The following is a 24219-nucleotide window of genomic DNA, read 5'->3' as shown; positions in this document are numbered from 1 at the left end:
AGGCAGAGAGAGAGGCAGAGAGAGAGAGAGGCAGAGAGAGAGAGAGAGAGAGAGAGAGAGAGAGAGAGAGAGAGAGAGAGAGAGAGAGAGAGGCAGAGAGAGAGAGAGCCAGGGAGAGAGAGGCAGGAGAGAGAGAGAGAGGCAGAGAGAGAGAGAGAGAGAGAGAGAAGAGAGAGAGAGAGTCTGGATTATGTTGTGTATTAGAAGTATCATTTCACGGTGCTCAGGCGATTTAAACACATCCACTTCCCTCCCCAACTATAATGGCACGAATAATAAAGGGCCAGCGTAATCATTCCGTTTGGCTTTGATGGAAGTTGTTATGGCCCTGCGGGACGACATCTGGGTTTTTATCTGCTTACAGTGTGATTGAAAAAGGGAAGCATTAGAGACAGGTAAAATTAGGCGATTTGGAGCATTGGTTGGAGGCGGGAGCCATGAGCCTGACACCAAAAAGCCCCCAACATGTAATACTTTAATTAGAACTAAACTATTACCATGGCATTTCTTGGACCTGGGCCTCCCCTTGCAATGAGAGCTAATCAGAAAGAGTTTTAATGAGAATGTGTAGTGTAGTCGTGGTGCCAGCGCGGTCCAAGGGCTTAGGGCCTATTACTAAATATTAATGATTCGCCAGTAAAAATCATTTAAAAGCTTGTCCCAGGAGGCAGGGGAGCTAGCTAGGTTGACACACTGTTTCTCCTTCCTCCTGCACCTTCTTAGACCACATGGCTTTGAATCATTGGCCTCTCTAACCGTGCATTAACAGTTGACCTTGATAGTAGAATGCACCATAGTTTCGCTGTTCTTGGAAAACTGTAACACGCATCCATTATCTTATTGCCATGACCTTCAGTGGAGCATTTTGAGGATGCTGCACAGTCAAGCCCTCATGCTTACTAAAGTATGTTTAAAAATAGTGTTCAGTTTCATCCTGGAGAGTACCATCAGGGTTGACAACAAGATATGATCTGTCAAAATGCCTTTGGTATTCCAGCGCCTCATCTGGTAGTGAATGGGCTGTCGTATTGCCCTGTCTGTTCTGCTCTGTAGGCAGCAGCCAGCTGTGACTTCCATCCCACTCTATGCTAACTGAGGGGTGGCTGGAATAGCTGGGTTGCAGGCCAGTTGAAAGGTGGCTGCTGACCAGGGTCGATATTTATAAAGCGTCTAAGACTAACAAAAGAGTGCTGATCTAGGATCAGGTCCCCGGTGTCAGTATAATCTTATTCATGATAATTTAACCCTCCTGTTGTGTTCCGGTCGAATTGGACCGATTTACAAGTTTCCTCTCTGAAAAATGTAGTTAATTGAATCTGATTGTCAATAGGTTCCATGACTTTGTCCACACAGGGCATCTGAACACACAAAACACATGTGGATGATTTTCATAACATTTTGGGTGTTTTATTTAACTTTTGTACAGCTGTGTTCCTGGTCAAAAATGACGGTCATTAGAAATGAATGGGTGAGACTACAATTAGTGTATAAAATTGAGTTCAAGCACATGCCCATTCATCAGATGGACACACTTGCTCTCCCAGACCCTCCCATGCATGTGTGTTTGAGCACACACACACACACACACACACTAGAATATTTCCCCTACGGGAACCACACCTGTTGACATTCTCACAAATAATCGCAACATTGTTTCAATAATATATAGAACTTTTCTCACAACTCTGGTACAGTATATAAAGCTTTTTTGAGGCCTTGCTCACAATTCATTCTGTGGCAGCACAACGACCAAATGATATACTGTTTGTGAGGCTCTTGATAATATCTTTGATCGTGGCACATGTGAGGAGGAGAGAGGCCAGGAAACTGACAGTGAAGATGCATTAGAGGAGGAAGTGTCAGAAGTTGAAGACAACACAGAATATGATCCAGACCAAGAGACAACCGATGTGGAACAATCCAGTGATGAGGAAGAGGACCCTGCTGAGGTTGTTGTTACATTCCAGTCAGAGAATGGGGATTTGTCTGGTCTTCATTCCCAACTGAGAGGAGAGGTCGGCTGTCGGCTGAAAATGTTATCAGGATGACCCCAGGGGCCATGAGATCGCCATATCCGGATGATGACATAAAATCCTGGCACTATTTAAAAATGTTTTCAAAACAAATGTCCTTGTTAAACTTTGATACAAAAACAGTCTGTGATAAATAGCACAATATGTTTCATCTGAGTATTTGTTATAGTCAAAATAATCCATACATTATGCTTTTTTCACTCAAAAACGGAGTTGTATGAGCTCAGGTCAATAGGGCCTACAGGCCATAAATTAGAACTTCAAAATCTGTATTGTTCACAAGAACTGAAGTTGATAAAAAGATCTAACACAACATTAGGTGATAATATATATGTATTATTATGGATTTATAATCAGCTATAATGGGGGCGGTCATTTTGGAAAGGGAACACAGAATGAATGAACATAAAACGAACACAACAGGAGGGTTAAATGGTGCTCCCTACTCTGAGACGCTTTATGAGTACAGGCACTGTGGAGAAGGCTACTAAGCCTTCATTGAGGCAGAGGGATATGACCGTGATCTACCCCCTGTTATGTCTGTCATCTCACATCAGCACAGCTCTGGCCGTTCCATTAGTCCCACTCAGCTGGAGATTGTGAAGAATGCCCCCACCACCACCCTCAGAGCCATAAAATGGACAACCAGACAGTTGACAGAGGACCAAACACACTTAGATGATCATGTGCTAAATTGGGAATAACTAATCCTGCCAACTATACAAATTGTTGAAGAAAAATGCATCTATCAGCAAGCATAACATCCAAATGTAACAGACCTGTTTCCTAACAACTCATATTCAACATTCCATCTTTAACAACCAATGCCAATAAAGGATTTGATCCTTGAAATAGTAGCTAAAGGAATAATGAAGATACTGGTGCACATGGGAGATGCTTGCTAGTCCAGATGAGGAACTCAGAAGAGATGATATTAAAAAGTGAAGCTACAGAACCATGACACCTCTTCTCCTGTTATTATGTTCATAAGACGGAAACAGTAGGTACCACAGCCATTTACTCTCTTACACAAGACCATCACTGCTGTAATGTAGCATCAAATCCCAGAGGGCACAATCTTCAAAATGTCAAAAGTAATAGTCCATAACATCAATATTACAGAAAACAGTCAGAAAGTACCATTACAGTACCATTACAGTACCATTACAGTACCATTCGATTAAAAATAATGAAATACCCGCTAATATGAATTATTAGCTGTGATACAAGCTTGCATCACCTACATTGCATATAATGATCACTTTGAATATATAGAACATTTATATCTCATGAGCACTATGTATGATGAGCCAAAAATGTAAATTGCAGAGGCCAAATTCAGACTATCATTATTTCATGTCTCTGGACCTGCAAGGGCCTTTAAACAATACTGTAATTAGAAATTATTATTATTATTTTGGACTTCATGTACCATTAGCATCTGGCTATGAGGGTTAATTGAAAATGTTATTAAGGGTAATGTTTTTCTTTGTCTAATGTAGCTTCAAGTCAACCCGGTCTGCGCTGATGAGTGGGTGATTGAGTGGTGGGGGGGGGGGGTTGACCCTCTTGGACAATGGGAGTTCTTCTAATCTATATTGACATGGATTGCTTCAGGAGATGGGACTCCATTTTAATCTGCAGTGTTGCTGTGTCTCTGATAATGGAGATTCAGGGACAAGGGACACACACACAGGCAGGCAGGCACACAGGCATGCAGGTAGGCAGGCAGGCACGTACACACAAACACAAACACACATACACAGTGATTTCCCTCTCGCTCCTCCAGACCCCAAAACACCCTAGACTGATTTGGTCTACTTTATACCGCCGTCTCTCCTCAACGGAGAGAAGTGTCTGTCTCTGTCTCCAGAGGAATGACTGGTTTATCCATGTGTTAAAACATAATGAATGTCATCTCCTCCAGGGCCTGAGTAAAAGCATGACACACATTCATGTCTGGTGAGTGTGTGATCAACATTCTTACACTGTACATTTGGCTTCAGTAAAAAATAAAATGCATTGTTTTCTAAAAAAAAGTTTGTGTTTCTTATTTGTGTAATGAAGAAACAGAAAGAGCTTACTTGTATTATTCATCTTAAATAGTATCTAAATTGCTTTGCTTCCATTTCTACTTTCTACTTCATTTTTGGGACTTTGTTATAAGCTGCATATTGCGATGTAACCGTGAACAACACTTCATGAATCTAATTTTCCAGCCGCCCCATTGTGTCTAACTTCATCAGCCTATCAAGTCACAGTACATATTAATGGTGTACATAGCCATTAGGAGCTGTTATTAACACGGGGACATTTTGGAATGGTATGCAAACAAAGTATTCACAGAGCAATCTCAATTAGAAATGAGCATTGAAACCCAACCCATTCAATGACACTTAAAGGCACTCTGAGACGTAAACAGGCCTACTGTGTGACGATGATACGGGATACAATCAAATTAGGCTGAACAGACAAGCAATGTGCAAAGACACTGAACTCATTTCAACGATGTACCCTTGCTGCTTCTTATGATTAGGTTTAAAGGATTTTATGAAGCTATCAGTAGGTTCCCATTGCTGGGTATGCACAGTAGTGTTGCTGGTCACATAACAAGAGCGATAACATTAATACAAACTAATATAAAAATGATCATTATTGAAGTTGTATCAATGACTCAGTTGGACAAATCCAAGCATCAGTACGATCTCTAGAGTATTTGAATCCTTTGTGCTTACACTGTTTCAGAGAGAATCTAAGACAGTATTATAATCTGTATACAGCATGGGGTTTTTCCCAGACAAAGTTTCATTTGAATCAAGACTAGGCTAATTCTTTCTTAGTCTTTGCCCAACTAAATGAAGTGGAAGATACGAGACTAGGAAGTCCCAGGCTAAAGTTAAAGTAAGGACTAACCAGTTCATCTTTGTGAAGCCTAATTAGATTACCGATGTACACTTGGTGCTGACCTGAGGATGTTTCAGAAACCAGGGATGGGACACTAACACATAAGCAAGTCACCTAAACCAAACAATGGATGGAAGTAAAATAAAATGTTCAAAAACTCTTAATTAAAGGAATTGTGTCAAACCACCCAATTATGGAGAACAAACAGCATGATTCATCAACCAAAACCAGAAAAAGAATAGCCTAGACTTTCATTTGTAATGAATTCAGCAAATGAAAAAGTAAACAAAGGATGCTCCAACAACTTCAGGTAAGCTGTTGTATTTTTGTTAGCCCACCTTTACAAATCAGAGTCACCTTGAAATGCTGGCTTTCTTTGTGTAACACAACACAGTGGAGACTAAATATATTTGTGACAGAAATTAACAGTGGCACAAGGATGCCAAAAAGGTTGGTGTTTTGCAATATTTCTTTTTATAGCTTACAGTTTATTCGCTCATGCTTTTTTATGTGACAGAAAAGTAACACAAGGAATATCATACATCATTTCTAATATAATTTCTTTATGTGACTGACCCTCGATTCGGTCCTATGTAGCAGAATTTTAAATTGTGTTTTTACATAGGATAAAAGTAGAGTTAGAGCTAGAAAGTGGTATATCATACACTACAGTTGAGAACAATGTGAAAATAATTCTGCTGAAAGTTGTTCAACGTAACCTCACTTTTAAGAAAATGGCCCTTGAATGTTTGGTACCTACTGGAGGAATCTTCTTTGTCGACACCTATTCAGCATCATTCACACCCTCTTAGCTTTTAGCCCCACCCATCTCTTTAAGGATTCACATGTGAGCTATGTACTAAACAACCAAACATTTCAAGACTAAAGGCTGGCTCATACTACGGTGTGTTTGTGAATTTAATCTGGAGTACCAGAGTGCGCTCTGGGTGTTGGTAAACTCAGAGCATTGTCAGATTGTCCGTTCATAAATTCAGAGCGTTTCGCTCTCGGAGGAGCTCAGAGCTCACACTGGATGCCCTGGTCCCAGGAGTAGGGTTGATCAAGCATTCTGATCTAACAACAGCACCCAAGCTAAGTGGCTAATGTTGGCTAGCTTGCTAGCTACTTCCAACACAAATGAAGAACAGCTCACTCTGACCATTTAACTCGAGGCGAGCAGAGCTGATTAGGCTGTTTTATGTTATCAGTGTTGGTGACTGTAACTTTCCTGCTGGCAACAATTTTATTATGCTTTTTTGCCAACGTTTACTGACACCGGCCATATTCAACAGGTGTTGAGCGATCGTAAATGTGTCAGTTATTCTGCGCTATGGCACACTCAGACAAAAGTGCTCTGAGTACATAGCCAGAAACAAATTTAACAACTCGTCTATCAACAGTTGTCGCATGGTGACATCATAAACATTCCATTGAAATAGTTACTTTCATAGTGGTATTTTGTTTCGACATGTAGCTAGCTAGCTAAACAGTTAACCATAATCCCAGCTCAAAACGTTACTACCTTGCATGAATCTGCAGGTAGCTAACCAACCAGGTTCAATGTTAGCTAGCTAACATTAGGCTATTACTAGCAATGCAAATGGCTCTGAGATATGAATAATATCACTACACAGATCATACACGTAACATTAGCTAGCTAGCCAGTCAGCTAACATTAGCTAGCTAGCTAACAGTACACCTTAACTTGAAATGAAAGCGACTTTGACAAAAGTTGAAATGTGTAATATTTGAAAATGTATCTAGCTAGACTCTTACCTGTATACATGGATGAACGTTTCTCCCACTCTGTCACGGATGTCATGGTTACCTTTAGTTTGAAGATGTCATCTGGATATAGATGTTTTATACAACAGCCTTCTTTGTCTTTTTGACTCTGTCTGCATACTTGCAATTAAACACCAGAATTTTCTCCATCTCCTTAGCTAATCATACTCTAATTCCACTGATTTCAAAACTATGTCTTCCAGAAAGTGGGAAGCAACACTTATGCAGTTCAACTAAGTGATATCTTTCAAAAAGGCACGTTAGAAAGGATTACCTACGCATACTGACCAGCTCATGTTAGACAGAAAAGTCCTTCATGGCAGACCAATCGAATCCATCTCTCGGTATGTCAGCCCACTCATTATCTCAACCAATCATGGCTAGTGGGAAGATTGTTTGCCTTTTCTATGGTTAAATCAACTAGGCCCATAATTGAACAATTCTATGTTTTTACAGATGGCATACAAGTTTTCATTAAGGCAAATGCATTTTGATTGAAAAAAACAAGTTTATATTCAAATGGCGCTGCTGTGAAGTGCAACATACACCTAGTTTCTGAAACGGAGTCACATATTGTCTTGTCTTTGTAAGGAAAAACATAAAAAGTCTACTTAAAAGAAGACAGATGCTGTTGCTCGTAGGGAGCAGTTAATGTACAGCTACAAACTAATTAAAAAGGCAGACTAACAAAAGCGGAGCACAGAGATATATACACACAAAATCTTTCCCTCAGCCATTACATGCGGAAATGGTCAGAAAAGTTGGGGGACTGGGGCACAGTGAGTGTGGCGTCGCTCTTCTTCAGCTCCAGCAGTTTGTAGCATCTGATGGGCTGGGCTTTGTGGACCTGCTCTTGACCTGGACTTGTCGACCCGAGATCATTGATAGCCAGCAACCCTTGGAAGGTATCCCCGATGATTACCTTTTTGTACATTTTAAATCGGGGACCGCTCCATTCATTTGGTAGGACACATTCATTCAACATGTTCCATCCCGGACTGCAGGGGAATATGTAATGCTGTCAGTCATCTCTTGCACTCTATAATAAAAAAAGGTAATGAACTTAATTCTTGAAGAAATAATGATCTCAATGCAGCAATGTAATCATTTTCTAGAGGCAGATGATCACCCTTAGCTTGGAGGTGGAAAACAGGATTAAGATTAACATCTGCAGCAGTCAGGAAAGATTGTCACTAACCTGGGCCTGACGACAAAGACAAAAGAGGCTGAGCATGCATGAGAACCTGGCAATGGAATTTCATGAGTGCAAACTAATGTATTGAAAAGGAAAGAATGATATAAAGATGCAAACCTTTATGTTGAGTTGTCTATGAAGGAGGAGGAGAGGAACATGAAGCAGCAGTAGTACCAAATATTGAGATCACAATATTTCCATTTGGGAAGTAAAAACCTTTTGTTACCAATCCATGCTATTGTTGCTTCAATCACTTGAGCTATCTTTGCAGGCTCGTCCATTTCTGTCATTGTCTTCCTCAACCATGGGAACATCTGGGTCATCCTCATCTTCAATGCGAGGATTCATGGGGTTTGAGGTAATTGTGAAAAACTGCTGTTCCAATCATGACAATGCAGCATCTTCTTGGTTGAAAGTGCAATGTGTTTCTGAGACACTAGAAACTGCTCAGGTCCTAGAGCACTTTATACATTTGTTTTAGAACCAGGGACACTTGATGGGAATATGACATCGTCGCTATACAGCCAATGACTCAGGAAGTTCCCATATTTATAGAACTCGACCTTGTAGTTGGCTTGGGGCGCATCCAGAACAATGTAATTGTCTTTCAGCTCACATATAGCATTACAGACTTTGAATGATGCTGCATACAGTTGGTTCACTTACACACAAAACTACTGTTTCACGATGGAAGGTTCCAGATGCCAAAAAACTGAAGGTGATCAGTAATTGTAGGAAGAGAGTGTCTTCCCCTAAGAAGTCAGATGACCTTGCCTCAAGCAAACAAATTAAATGAGCTACATTTTCTTTATGGAAATAGTCACGAAAATTGATTACTTAAAGTCATTCGTAGGGTTGATCTGTCTATAACCACGCTGGATGGTCTTGGTGATGCTCTTTGATCATCATTGAAATAGTCAGGTAATCCTTTTTCCTCCACTGCAAGGTCAACCTGGGGACCATCCGTAATCTGAAGTTAAACATGCCTCTGGCCGGGTTTCATTTAAGGCTTCACTTAGATCTAGCTTAACTCTATTCGTCCTTTTGGAAATCAGACTTTTTAAATCTAGACTAGGGCAAGTCTGAGACAGTATTGAACCATCTGAGAAATGCCATTTAATTTAGTCCAGTTTAAAAGTGCAAGTTAGTCTAGGATTAGGCTTAATCTGTGTCCGTGAAACCGCCCCTGTGTGTGTACAGAACACATGTGAGTGTGTGCACATGTGACTGTTTACACATCAAATCCCCTTCATTGTAAAATCCACAACCTAATTGTGGACCTTTTGGGCCATGCCAATTTAATTGGTAATTTGGAGTGCTTGTTTACTAGCGTGACAGGAAGACATCCAAGAACCTCATACTGAAAATAAAGCAAGACAACAAGAGTAATGTAAAACAATGTAATGTTAGTATTGTGGGCGTCGCAGGAATCCCTGACATTGTTAAAATCCTCTGCCTACACTTCTCCCTCGACAGGCAAGGCCTCCTGTAATGAATTTCCTCCTCTTCTTCAGAGAGAGGGAGGCGAACGGATCAGAGGACCAATACGGCGTGGTAATTGCGCTGGTACTTTTTAATACATTAAAGTACACATGAACAAACTAACAAAAAAAAGAAATGTGAAAACTCAAAAACAGTCCTATCTGGTGCACACACAGAGACAGGAACAATCACCCACAAACACACAGTGAAACCCAGGCCACCTAAGTATGATTCTCAATCAGAGACAACTAATGACACCCTGCCTCTGATTGAGAACCATACTAGGCCGAAACATAGAAATAACCAAAACATAGAAAAACAAACATAGACTGCCCACAACTCACGCCCTGACCATACTAACTAAATACAAAACACAGGAAATAAAGGTCAGAACGTGACAGTACCCCAAAGGTGTGTGGACTCCGTCGCAAAACCTTGACCTATAGGGGAGGGTCTGGGGGCGTGTCTGTCCCAGCGGTGGCGGTTCTGGCGCGGGACGCGGACCCCACTTCACCATTGTCTTAGTCCGCTTTATTGTCCGCCTCCGTGGCCTTCTCACCATGGCAACCCCTCAATGACCCCACTGGACAGAGGGGCAGCTCGGGACAGAGGGGCAGAAGCTCTGGACAGAGGGGCAGGGGGCTCTGGCGCCTCTGGGCTGAGGGGCTCTGGGCCTCTGGGCTGAGGGCTCTGGCGCCTCTGGGCTGAGGGGGCTCTCTCTGGCGCCTCTGGGCTGAGGGGCTCCGCACGCGGCGCCGACAGGCGGGAGGTTTCCGGCAAGCGGTGCCGGGCAGGCGGGACGCTCCGGCAACGGAGCAGGACGCTCCGGCAGCGGCGCCGGACAGGCGGGGCGCTCCGGCAGCGGCGCCGGACAGGCAGGAGCACCTGCAGGGAGGAGACTGAGAGACAGCCTGGTGCGTGGGGCTGCCACAGGAACCACCAGGCTGGGGAGACCTTCAGGAGGCTTATGTTAGGAGGAGTCTGAAAGACCGGGCTGTGAGGGAGCCACTGGAGCTCTGGTGCGCAACCTGGCACCACTTCCCCAGGCTGGACAACTACTCTAGCCCGGACCCTCCAGAGTGCAGGGCACAGGTTGAACCGGTTGTGGGTAAGCACGGGAGATCTAGTGCTTACTACACGCACCTCTCCCCTAGCTCCACTCCCACAGTTGCCCGGTACGAGCGGAGCGCAGGCGAGACGCACTGCACCCCTCCCAGCGCCCCGGAGACACAGCACTTAGCAGAGCCGGCGCAGGATAACCTGGAATCAAGACTGCGTACCGGCGACTGTATTCGCTGGAGCAGGCACCATACGGCCTGGCCTCTAATGCCCACCATGGCACTCTCGGGGCTGCCCTATAGCGCACCGGGCCATGGACACGCACTGGCGACACCGTGCGCTTTAACCCGCATAACACTGTGCTCGACCAGTAATGCGCTGCTTATCATAAGCACGAGGGAGTGAGCTCAGGTCTGCTACCTGGCTTAGTACCACACCTCGTGTGCCCCCCCAAAAAAATTTGGGGCTGCCTCTCGTACCTGTCGCACTGCCGTGCTAGCTCCTCATATTGCCGCCGCTCAGCTTTCGCTGCCTCCAGCTCTGCTTTGGGGCTGCGATTTTCCCCAGCCCGTGCCCAGGGTCCCTCTCCGTTCAGTATCTCCTCCCATGTCCAGGAGTCCTGTGATGGTGGTCTCTGTTGTTGATGCTGCTGCTGTCGTCGCTGTCCTTTACCACGCCGCTTGGTCCGATTTTGGTGGGTGATTCTGTAATGAATTTCCCCTCTTCTTCCGAAGAGGAGAGGCGAAACGGATCAGAGGACCAATACGCGGCGTGGTAATTGTCCATGGTACTTTTAATACATTAAGGTACACATGAACAAACTAACAAAAACAAGAAATGTGAAAACTCAAAAACAGTCCTATCTGGTGCACACACAGAGACAGGAACAATCACCCACAAACACACAGTGAAACCCAGGCCACCTAAGAAGATTCTCACCCAGAGACAACTAATGACACCTGCCTCTGATTTGAGAAAACCATACTAGGCCGAAAACATAGAACAACTAAACATAGAAAACAAAGATAGACTGCTTCACCTCCAACCTTACGCCTGACCATACTAACTAAATACAAAACACAGGAAATAAAGGTCAGAATGTGACACCTCCATTGAACAGTGACATATTATTATTAGTGGTGTTTGGGTCAGTTTGTTTGACTAACTTGGTGGATACTGGGTTAATGTATCTTTCTCAGAGTGATCCACTAAACCAAGATGGTGGAACAAAACTGGGTAACACTTTATTTGGATGGTCTGTGAACCATTTACAGATGGACTCGCTACGTACTGTACTATCAGTAACATGTCAACTAACTACAGTGCCTCTAGAAAGTATTAACACTCCCTGAATATTTTTACATTTTGTTGTGTTACAGCCTAAATTTAAAATGTTTTAAATTACATTTTGTGTCACTGGCCTACACACAATAATGTCAAAATGGATTTATGTTTTTAGACATTTGTACATTCTAATTAGAAATGAAAAGCTGGAAATGTCTTGAGTCAATAAGTATTCAACCCTTTGCTTAACAAGGCACAGCACAAGTTGTATGGGATCATTCTGTAAGTAATAATGAAGGACTACTCTCCTCTCTGTACCCCAGATACAACTATCTGTAAGGTCCCTCAGTCGAGCAGTGAATTTCAAACACAGATTCAACAACAAAGACCAGAGAGGTTTTCCAATGCCTCACAACGAAGGGCACCTTCTGGTAGATGTAAAACATTTTTTTTAAAGCAGATAATGAGTATCCCTTTGAGCATGGTGAAGCTATTAATTACACTTTGGACGGTGTATCACACACACTAACTACAAAGATACGTGTCCTTACTAAATCAATTGCCTGAGGGGAAGGAAACCACTCAGGATTTCACCATGAGGCCAATAAGATTCTCAAACAGTTACAGAGTTTATTGTCTGTGATAGGCGAAACTGAGGATGGATCAACAACATTGTAGTTACTCCACAATACTAACCTAAATGACAGATTGAAAAGAAGGAAGCCTGTACAGAATAAAAAATATTCCAAAACATGCACCCTGTTTGCAATAAGGCACTAAAGTAAAACTGCAAGAAATATGGCAAAAGAAATTAAAAATATGTCCTGAATACAACGCCTTATGTTTGGGGTAAATTCACCGTCTTCATATTTTCAAGCATGGTGGAGGCTGCATCATGTTATGGATATGCTTGTCATCGGCAAAGACTAGGACATTTTTGATGAAAAGAAACATAATAGCGCTAAGAACAGGAAAAACCATCGACGAAAACCTAGTTATGTCTGCTTTCCAACAGACACTGGGAGACAACTCCATCTTTCAAATATAATAAAATGTTTAGCAGATATTGCGGGTGTAGTGAAATGTGTAGTGCTTGTGTTTCTAGCTCCAACAGTGCAGTAATATCTAACAATTCACAAAAATACACACAATACACACAACCTAAAAGTAAAATAATGGAATTAAGGAATATATAAATATTAGGATGAGCAATGTCTGAGTGGCATAGACTAAAATACGAGTAGAATAGAGTACAGTATATACATATGAGATGAGAAAAAAAGATGTAAACATTATTAAAGTGCTAGTGTTCCATTATTATAATGGTCAGTGATTTCAAGTCTATGTACGTATATGAGGCAGCAGCCTCTAAGGTGCAGGGTTACGTAACCGGTGCCATCAACTCTGATGGCATTGAGATAGAAGCTGTTTTTCAGTCTCTCAGTGCCAGCTGTGATGCACCTGTACTGACCTCACCTTCTGGATGATAGCGGGGTGAACAGGCAGTGGCTCGGGTGTTTGTTGTCCTTGATGATCTTTATGGCCTTCCTGGGACATTGAGTGCTGTAGGTGTCCTGGAGGGCTGGTAGTTTGCCCCCGGTGATGCGTTGGGCAGACCTCACTACCCTCTGGAGAGCTTTGTGGTTGCGGGCGGTGAAGTTTCCATACAAGGCGGTGATACAGCCCGACTGGTTTTTGGTGCCAAACTAGATTTCTTCAGACTCCTGAGGTAGAAGAGGTGCTGTTTGACCTTCTTCACCGCACTGTTTGTGTAGGTGGATAATTTCAGATCATCAGTGATGTGTTTGCCGAGGAACTTGAAGCTTTCCACCTTCTCCATTGCAGTCCTGTCAATGTGGATAGGGGCATGCTCCCTCTGCTGTTTGCTGAAGTCCACGATCAGCTCCTTTGTTTTGTCGACATTGAGTGAGAGGTTATTTTCCTGGCACCACACTCCCAGAGCCCTGACCTCCTCTCTGTAACTGTGTCGTCCTTGTTGGTAATCAGGCCTATTTCTGTTGTGTCCTCTGCAAACTTGATAATTGAGTTGGAGACATGTGTGGCCATCTAGTCATGGGTGAATAGGGTGTATCAGAGGGGGCTGAGCACACACCCTTGTGGGTCACCAATTTGTAAGTCGCTCTGGATAAGAGCGTCTGCTAAATGACTTAAATGTAAATGTAAATGTCCTGGTTCAGCAAAGTGGAGGTGTTGTGTCCTACCTTCACCACCTGGGGACAGCCCGTCAGGAAGTCCAGGACCCAGTTGCACAGAGTGGGGTTCAGATTCAGGGCCCCGAGCTTAATGATGAGCTTGGAGGACACTATGGTGTTGAATGCTGAGCTATAGTCAATGAACAGCATTCTTACATAGTAAGGGAATACCCCCTGTATTGGACAAAAATGAATGGCATGTCATTGGCATCGGACAAACCATATACACATTGGCCAATACCACCCAATTCGGCGTTGATTCATCCAAAGTGTATTGCAAATGCCATATGGTAATTGCCAGTTGTAACACTTTAAAAATTCAACAGGGGGCAAATGCGCTCCACCGGGGTTTTCATATTGGAGATGTAACCCAAATTAATGTCCAAAAGTAAAATTTTGAAAAAATGAACTTTTTTTCAAAAACTTATCACCCCTTAAAAAGTGCTTTCTGGACCGTTTTCGAAATTCTTTCGATTTTTTGTCAATTACACATGTGTAAGAACTGTATGAATATACTTTTGTCCAATTTTATTATCATAATTTTTTATTTTTTTATATGCGCATAAGGAATATGTTTTGTCCAATTCCAATATGATTTCATAGGAAGTCAAAAGTCAAAAGTCAAAAATGTCAAAATTTTGTAAAAACTTCACACACCCATAAAAAAGTGCTTTCTGGACCGTTTTCGAAATTCTTTCGATTTTGTCAATTACACATGTGTAAGAACTGTATGAATATACTTTTGTCCAATTTTATTATCATAATTTTTTTTTTTTTTTTTTTACATGCGCATAAGAATATGTTTTGTCCAATTCAATATGATTTCATAGGAAGTCAAAGTCCAAAAGTCAAAAATGTCAAAATTTTTGTAAAACTTCACACACCCTTAAAGTGCTTTCTGGACCGTTTTTGAAATTCTTTCAATTTTTGTCAATTACACATGTTTGTAAGAACTGTATGAATATACTTTTGTCCAATTTTATTATCATATTTTTTATATATTTTTTTAAATTGTGCATAAGGATTTTGTTGTGGGCCAAATGACGTAAGAAATTTGACATGCTCAAAAATCCTGCAGAAATGCAAAATTGACTGGCCTGATGAACTGGGATGGCCGGGCAGTGATAGTTGTTCCTTTCCATCACTCGTTGTGTTGACTTCATCATGTCCATTTTTGTGATGTTTTTCACTATATAATCATATTGCAAGTGCACGTGCATTTGCAATATGTTTCAATGTGCATTTACCATATGAAATTTGACCTTGCTCAAAAATGCAAAATTGACTGGTCTGATGAACACAGGATGGCCGAGCAGTGATAGTTGTACATTTCCATCACTGGTTGTGTTGATTTCATCATCCCATTAGGTGATGTTTTTACACTATAGAATCATATTGCAAATGCACGTGCATTGTTGTGCAACTGGTAACAAAAATAAAAATATGCATTTACCCGTGATATTAATGCTCGCTATGGGAACACAGGATGGCCGGGCAGTTGCATTTCCATATGTTGTGTTGATTTCATCAATGTGATGTTTTTACACTATAGAATCATATTGCAAATTTGCAATATGTTTCAATGTGCATTACCATATGAAATTTGACATGCTCAAAAATGCAAAATTGACTGGTCTGATGGACACAGGATGGCCGAGCAGTGATAGTTTGTACATTTCCATCACTCGTTGTGTTGATTTCATCATGTCCATTAGGTGATGTTTTTCACTATAGAATCATATTGCAAGTGCAGCATTTGCAATATGTTTCTCAATGTGCATTACCATATGAAATTTGACATGCTCAAAAATGCAAAATTGACTGGTCTGATGAACACAGGATGGCTGAGCAGTGATAGTTGTACATTTCATCACCTGTTGTGTTGATTTCATCATGTCCATTTGTTTATGTTTTCTCACTTTTGCAAAGTCACTGTGCATTTGCAATATGGTTCAATGGGCAGGTACCATCACGGGTTGTCATGCTATAAAAATCCTGCAGGAATGTGAAATTGACTGGTCTGATGAACACAGGATGCTTGAGCAGTGATAGTTGTACATTTCCATCACTTGTTGTGTTGATTTCATCATGTCCATTAGGTGATGTTTTTTCACTATAGAATCATATTGCAAATGCACGTGCATTGTTGTGCAACTGGTAACCCAAAAAATTAAAATATGGTTGTAAATGCATTTACCGACCTTTATTATCCATGCCCGCTATGGGAGCATCTTACTACGGCCCTCTATCTATGGGGGCAGTCCTGAGTGCTTATGGACTGTTTAAAATATTCTGAGGATACGTACAGGTGAATTCAGGGATTGAAAATAGGCACCTGGTAACCCAAAAATGAAAATATGGTTGTGAATGCATTTACCGGTCATTCTGATATTAATGCTCCGCTATGGGAACACAGGATGGCCGGGCAGTGATAGTTGTACATTTCATCACTCACTGTGTGATTTCATCATGTCCATTAGGTGATGCTTTTACACTATAGAATCATATTGCAAGTGCGCGCATTTGCAATATGTTTCAATGTGCATTTACCATATGAAATTTGAAATGCTCAAAATGCAAAATTGATTGGTCTGATGGACACAGGATGGCCGAGCAGTGATAGCTGTACATTTCATCACTTCACTGTGTTGATTTCACATGTCCATTAGGTGATGTTTTTTCACTATAGAATCATATTGCAAGTGCGCGCATTTGCAATATGTTTCAATGTGCATTTACCATATGAAATTTGACATGCTCAAAATGCAAAATTGACTGGTCTGATGAACACAGGATGGCTGAGCAGTGATAGTTGTACATTTCCATCACCTGTTGTGTTGATTTCATCATGTCCATTTGTTTATGTTTTTCACTTTTTGCAAAGTCACTGTGCATTTGCAATATGGTTCAATGGGCAGGTACTCATCACGAATTTGTCATGCTATAAAATCCTGCAGGAATGTGAAATTGACTGGTCTGATGAACACAGGATGGCCGAGCAGTGATAGTTGTACATTTCATCACTTGTTGTGTTGATTTCATCATGTCCATTAGGTGATGTTTTTTCACTATAGAATCATATTGCAAATGCACGTGCATTGTTGTTGCAACTGGTAACCCAAAATAAAATATGGTTGTAAATGCATTTACCGGTCATTCTGATATTAATGCTCGCTATGGGAACACAGGATGGCCGGCAGTGATAGTTGTACATTTCCATCACTCGTTGTGTTGATTTCATCATGTCCATTAGGTGATGTTTTTACACTATAGAATCATATTGCAAGTGCGCATTTGCAATATGTTTTGTGTGCATTTACCATATGAAATTTGACATGCTCAAAAATGCAAAATTGACTGGTCTGATGGACACAGGATGGCCGAGCAGTGATAGTTGTACATTTCCATCACTCGTTGTGTTGATTTCATCATGTCCATTAGGTGATGTTTTTCACTATAGAATCATATTGCAGAGTGCGCGCATTTGCAATATGTTTCAATGTGCATTTACCATATGAAATTTGACATGCTCAAAAATGCAAAATTGACTGGTCTGATGAACACAGGATGGCCGAGCAGTGATAGTTGTACATTTCCATCACCTGTTGTGTTGATTTCATCATGTCCATTAGTTTATGTTTTCTCACTTTCATATTGCAAAGTCACTGTGCATTTGCAATATGGTTCAATGGGCAGGTACCATCATGAATTTGTCATGCTATAAAAATGCAAAATTGACTGGTCTGATGAACACAGGATGGCTGAGCAGTGATAGTTGTACATTTCCATCACTCGTTGTGTTGATTTCATCATGTCCATTTGATGTTTTTACACTATAGAATCATATTGCAAGTGCGCGCGCATTTTTGCAATATGTTTCAATGTGCATTTACCATATGAAATTTGACATGCTCAAAAATGCAAAATTGACTGGTCACAATTGGACACAGGATGGCCGAGCAGTGATAGTTGTACATTTCCATCACGTTGTGTTGATTTGTCATGCTATAAAATCCTGCAGGATTTACCATGTGACATGCTCAAAAATCGACTGGCCCGATGAACTCGGGATAGCTGGGCAGTGATTCTTGGTTCATCTCCATGGCTCGTTAGGGCTGATTGACTGGCCCGATCAGACTCGGGATAGCTCGGGCAGTGATTCCTGGTTCCACTCATCGCTCATAGTATCAGAGTTGATTTTGAATGGTCACTTTGGTGATGGTCCCTCTCCGTTTAAACATATTGCTAATGTACAAAAGTCAACTAGCAAGTCAGTGTCCATCAGTCAATTAGATGTCATTTTGACACCAAACTGATACCAATTGACACCAAACCCACTTTTTCCAACTCATTTAGAAGCCAACTATCATATATGTCAGAGCAGGCCCATAATTCACAGCGCCTTTAGTTTAAAACATAATAAAAACGTAAAACACATAGTTACGTTCTAGCTGCGGGTCCAGGTCAGACATTATGTGAAGGCCTATGTGAGGCGACCCGAATCCCGAGTTTCGGCTCGATAGGTCCTCCGGTGCCGAGTAAAACCCTAATTGGTGCTGAAAATCCACTTTTTTCCATGCCTTGCTATGGGGTCCTTGAATGAGCTATCGGACCGAAACGTTGGGGTCCGTCTCTATGGGCCGAAAGCCAAATGCACCTAGTCTTTGTGTCTCTGAGAGACTTTTCTAATGTCGCCATTTTCGTAATGGTCAAAATGAATTGGAAATCATTGCAAATGTACGAGGCTATTTCTCGGTCCGAGAACCTTCTAGAAACCACCTAACTCACCACGCACCCATCGACCCGAGGTCTAGAACAGGTTTCTAAAGTTTGAACTCCTAGGTCTGACGGTTCTTTTGCTCGAACAAAGCTAACTATTGGAGGCACTGTCTGTCTCTACAACCCCCAATACGTCCCCTCCTTCCAAGTTGTGTGTCTGTGTGATTTAGTTTTCCTTTGAAATTTTATGGGAAAAATGACTGATTTACAGTTCATGGGGGTTGCCTAATCACACATATGAAGTTTTGGACAGATCTGACTTTTTAACCCCTCGAAACAGCCCCTGAGACACCAATTAAGGCACTTCCTGGTTGGCACAGGAAGCTATAAGTCAACACATATCCTCACTGGGCTATGCTTTTACAGAATCCTGTGTTTTAAGTCCTTACGTTAAGAATTGACTGATTTACACAGGGTTGAATGCACTATGTCTATCAAACTGCAGGCAGGTAATGGAAAAACACTTTTAGGTGATTTTAACCACTTCCGGTTGGTCCAGGAAGCCTAGAATCAACACAGGTAGACCTCATACTGGCCTGATGGACTGTCATCAAAGACAGGTTCATACGGCATTCATAACCCATATAGACTTCAGGTTGAATTTAGGGGTGCAGGCAATGTATTCCCTATGGGGGAGAAGTCAATGCAAACTATTTGAAGTAACACCTTCTTTTAACTATTAAGGGTTAATGCCACACGGTCAACATTAGGCTTGCACGGGATCGGAAGGACCTTAGGAACGTACCTGAGGTCGAATTGTGCTTCTCACCCTAACGGTTCTCTCACTGTCACCCAAAAGCAAATGACGCTTGTGGGGCAGGCTTCATTTTGGGCCTACTTTTAATGGTCGCTGCGCTCAGACCGAGCGAGCTACGGTCAAGCGGGATATCTCATTGAACCCGGGCACGGCCTAGAGATTATGTTTATGCCATTGCCTGCTCTCTGTGTCTTTGAGAACCGCACTTTTTCACTCCAGCCTTGCTGTGTGTGTGCGTGTGAGAGCTTTTCTTTGACATCTGTTGGGAGAAATGACTGATTTACAGTTCATGAGGGTTACCTAGTCACACATATGAAGTTTTGAAAAGATCTGACCTTTTTAACCCTTGGAAACTGCCACTGTGACATCATTAAAGGCACTTCCGGTTGGCACAGGAAGCTATAAATAAACCCATGTCTTGATTGACATAGAAACTTACAGAATCCTGAGTTTTAAGTCCTTACGTTAAGAATTGACTGATTTACATACAGGTTGAATGCAATATGTCTATCAAACTGCAGGCAGGTAATGGAAAACAATTTTAGGGTGATTTAACCACTTCCGGTTGGTCCAGAAGCCTAGAATCAACACAGGTAGACCTCATACTGGCCTGATGGACTGTTACCAAAGACAGGTTCATACGGCATTCATAACCCATATAGACTTCAGGTTGAATTTAGGGTGCAGGCAATGTATTCCTATGGGGAGAGAAATCAATGCAAACTATTTGAAGTAAACACCTTCTTTTAACTATTAAGGGTTAATGCCACACGGTCAAGGTTAGGCTTGCACGGATCGGAAGGACCTTAGGAACGTACCTGAGGTCGAATTGTGCTTCTCACCCTAACGGTTCTCTCACTGTCACCCAAAAGCAAATGACGTTGTGGGGCAGGCTTCATTTTGGGCCTACTTTTTCTAATGGTCGCGCGCTCAGACCGAGCGAGCTACGGTCAAGCGGGATATCTGAATCCGGCACGGCCTAGACATTATGTTTATGCCATTGCCTGCTCTCTGTGTCTTTGAGAACCACACTTTTTCACTCCATCCTTGCTGTGTGTGCGTGTGAGAGCTTTTCTTTGACATCTGTTGGGAGAGATGACTGATTTACAGTTCATGAGGGTTACCTAGTCACACATATGAAGTTTTGAAAAGATCTGACTTTTAACCCTCGAAACAGCCCCTGAGACACCATTAAGGCACTTCCGGTTGTCACAGGAAGCTATAAGTCAACATATATCCTCACTGGGCTATGCTTTACAGAATCCTGAGTTTTAAGTCCTTACGCTAAGAATTGACTGGATTTACAGGGTTGAATGCACTATGTCTATCAAACTGCAGGCAGGTAATGGAAAAACACTTTTAGGGTGATTTTAACCACTTCGGTTGGTCCAGGAAGCTTAGAATCAACACAGGTAGACCTCATACTGGCCTGATGGACTGTTACCAAAGACAGGTTCATACGGCATCCATAACCCATATAGACTTCAGGTTGAATTTAGGTAAAGGCAATGTATTCCTATGGGGGAGAGAAGTCAATGCAAACTCTTTGAAGTAAACACCCTTTTAACTATTAAGGGTTAATGCCCACGGTCAAGGTTAGGCTTGCACGGATCAGAAGGACCTTAGGAACGTTGCTGAGGTCGAATTGTGCTTCACCCTAACGGTTCTCTCACTGTCACCCAAAAGCAAATGACATTGAGGGCCAGGCTTCCTTTGCGCCTTCTTTTTTTCAAGGTCGCTGCACTCAGAACGAGCTACGGTCAAGCGGGCGTCTCGTTGAACTCTGCACAGCCTGGAGACTATGGTGATGCCATTTTTGTGTTGATTTCAGAATGCCATTTTGGTGATGGTCCCTCTCCGTTTAAACATATTGCTAATGTACAAAAGTCAACTAGCAAGTCAGTGTCCACCAGTCAATTAGATGTCATTCTGACACCAAACTGATACCAATTGACACCAAACCCACTTTTCCAACTCATTTAGAAGCCAACTATCACATATGTCAGAGCAGGCCCATAATTCACAGCGCCATTAGTTTAAACATAATAAAAACGTAAACACATAGTTACGCTTCTAGCTGCGGTCCAGGTCAGACATTATGTGAAGGCCTATGTGAGGCGACCCCCCGAATCCCGAAGCTTCGGCTCGATAGGGTCCTTCGTGCCCGAGTAAAACCCTAATTGGTGCTGAAAATCCACTTTTTTCCATGCCTTGCTATGGGGTCCTTGAATGAGCGATCGGACCGGGAACGTTAGTCCGTCTCTATGGGCCGAGCCGGTTCCAATGCACCTAGTCTTGTGTCTCTGAGACTTTTCTAAATGTCGCCATTTTCGTAATGGTCAAAATGAATTGAAATCATTGCAAATGTACGAGGCTATTTCTCGGTCCGAGAACCTTCTAGAGCCACCTAACTCACCACGCACTATCGACCCGAGGTCTAGAACAGGTTTCTAAAGTTTCGAACTTCTAGGTCTGACGGTTCTTTTTTAGCTCGAACAAAGCTAACTATTGGAGGCACTGTCTGTCTCTACAACCCCAATACGTCCCTCCTTCCAAGTTGTGTGTCTGTGTGATTTAGTTTTCCTTGAAATTTTATGGGAAAAATGACTGATTTACAGTTCATGGGGGTTGCCTAATCACACATATGAAGTTTTGGACAGATCTGACTTTTTTAACCCTCGAAACAGCCCCTGAGACACCAATTAAGGCACTTCCGGTTGTCACAGGAAGCTATAAGTCAACACATATCCTCACTGGGCTATGCTTTACAGAATCCTGTGTTTTAAGTCCTTACGTTAAGAATTGACTGATTTACACAGGGTTGAATGCACTATGTCTATCAAACTGCAGGCAGGTAATGGAAAACACTTTTAGGGTGATTTTAACCACTTCCGGTTGGTCCAGGAAGCTTAGAATCAACACAGGTAGACCTCATACTGGCCTGATGGACTGTTACCAAAGACAGGTTCATACGGCATTCATAACCCATAGACTTCAGGTTGAATTTAGGGGTGCAGGCAATGTATTCCTATGGGGAGAGAAATCAATGCAAACTTTTTGAAGTAAACACCATCTTTTAACTATTAAGGGTTAATGCCACACTGTCAACGTTAGGCTTGCACGGATCGGAAGGACCTTAGAACATACCTGAGGTCGAATTGTGCTTCTCACCCTAACGGTTCTCTCACTGTCACCCAAAAGCAAATGACGTTGTGGGGCAGGCTTCATTTTGGGCCTACTTTTCTAATGGTCGCTGCGCTCAGACCGAGCGAGCTACGGTCAAGCGGGATATCTCGTTGAACTCGGCACGGCCTAGACATTATGTTTATGCCATTGCCTGCTCTCTGTGTCTTTAAGAACCGCACTTTTTCACTCCATCCTTGCTGTGTGTGTGCGTGTGAGAGCTTTTCTTTGACATCTGCTGGGAGAAATGACTGATTTACAGTTCATGAGGGTTACCTAGTCACACATATGAAGTTTTGAAAAGATCTGACCTTTTTAACCCATGGAAACTGCCACTGTGACACCATTAAAGGCACTTCCTGGTTGGCACAGGAAGCTATAAATAAACTCATATCATGATTGGGGTATGCCTTTACAGAATCCCGAGTTTTAAGTCTTTACGTTAAGAACTGAGTTATTTACGGAGGGTTTAGTGAGTGTGTGTTATTTCAGAAAATCATAGAAAATCACAGAAATCTCGCAGAGCTCCGCAGCACACTTTAAAAAGATTCGTAAGAACAACCTGCAACTGGATCTGTAACCGTTGAAAAAAAACACCTATCCGTGAACATCACCAAGGTGTCGTTGTACGATTTCTCTTAAATGACGATAGATAAATGGCTGGTTCTTTTTTATTGACACCGGAGGCTCCTTGACTTTGACGTGAAGTGGAAAAATAATTTCTCTCTATTTTCATTTTGGACCTTTAATCCCAGATAAATGGCCATAACTCAAAACCGTTGAGGCCTAGACGCCATCTTGTTCGGGGCCAACTGCCCATTATGCCGCCCTACGCCACCGAGTTTCGGCTTCTAAATATTTTCAGTTTTCGAGATAAGGCCCGTCGTGAATCGTGATGTTTTGTAGCAATAGCCATATGATTGCTTATGCCCTCTTGTGGGAATTTCCGGGACATGGGAAAATGACATAAATCTTATTATTTTTGTAAACGGAAACCGAATGTCCGACAACGTTCATTTGATGACTTCCTGGTAGGTCCGGCCCTGCCGCTCGCCCGACGCCGTCCGCGAATTTACAAACGATTTCGGACGTCTAGTAAGGGACCGTACATTTGCAATATGGACTTTCTCACTAACCATACAGGTACTGCCGAATTCTTCCCTTATGTATGTAAAGCCTAACGTCAACACTCTGCAAAGCCTTAAGTAAATGTAAAGCCTAACGTTAACACTCTGCAAAGCCTTAAGTAAATGTAAAGCCTAACGTTAACACTCTGCAAAGCCTTAAGTAAAGCCTAAAAGGTTAACACTGTAAAGCCTAAAGCCTTATAAATGTAAAGCCTAACACTCTGCAAAGCCTTAAGTAAATGTAAAGCCTAACGTTAACACACTCTGCAAAGCCTTTAAGTAAAAATGTAAAGCCTAACGTTAACACTCTGCAAAGCCTTAGGTAAATGTAAAGCCTAACATTAACACTCTGCAAAGCCTTAAGTAAATGTAAAGCCTAACGTTAACACTCTGCAAAGCCTTAAGTAAATGTAAAGCC

At 42.1% G+C, this 24219-nt stretch overlaps 2 protein-coding genes across 5 annotated transcripts in view; one reads left to right on the top strand and one right to left on the bottom strand.

Annotated features, from left to right (window-relative positions):
- LOC118387218 (cyclic nucleotide-gated cation channel alpha-3-like) overlaps positions 1-24219 on the top strand; it is a 106419-nt gene that overhangs the window by 17472 nt on the left and 64728 nt on the right. The window lies entirely within an intron of this gene.
- LOC118394378 (basic immunoglobulin-like variable motif-containing protein) overlaps positions 1-24219 on the bottom strand; it is a 101787-nt gene that overhangs the window by 73979 nt on the left and 3589 nt on the right. The gene's annotated exons all lie outside the window — the stretch shown is intronic.

Source organism: Oncorhynchus keta, chromosome 1 (genome assembly GCF_023373465.1).
Source record: "Oncorhynchus keta strain PuntledgeMale-10-30-2019 chromosome 1, Oket_V2, whole genome shotgun sequence".
Classification (NCBI taxonomy): domain Eukaryota; kingdom Metazoa; phylum Chordata; class Actinopteri; order Salmoniformes; family Salmonidae; genus Oncorhynchus; species Oncorhynchus keta.
Note: the sequence above shows the minus strand (reverse complement) of the source record. Positions and strands in the feature narration are given on the sequence as shown.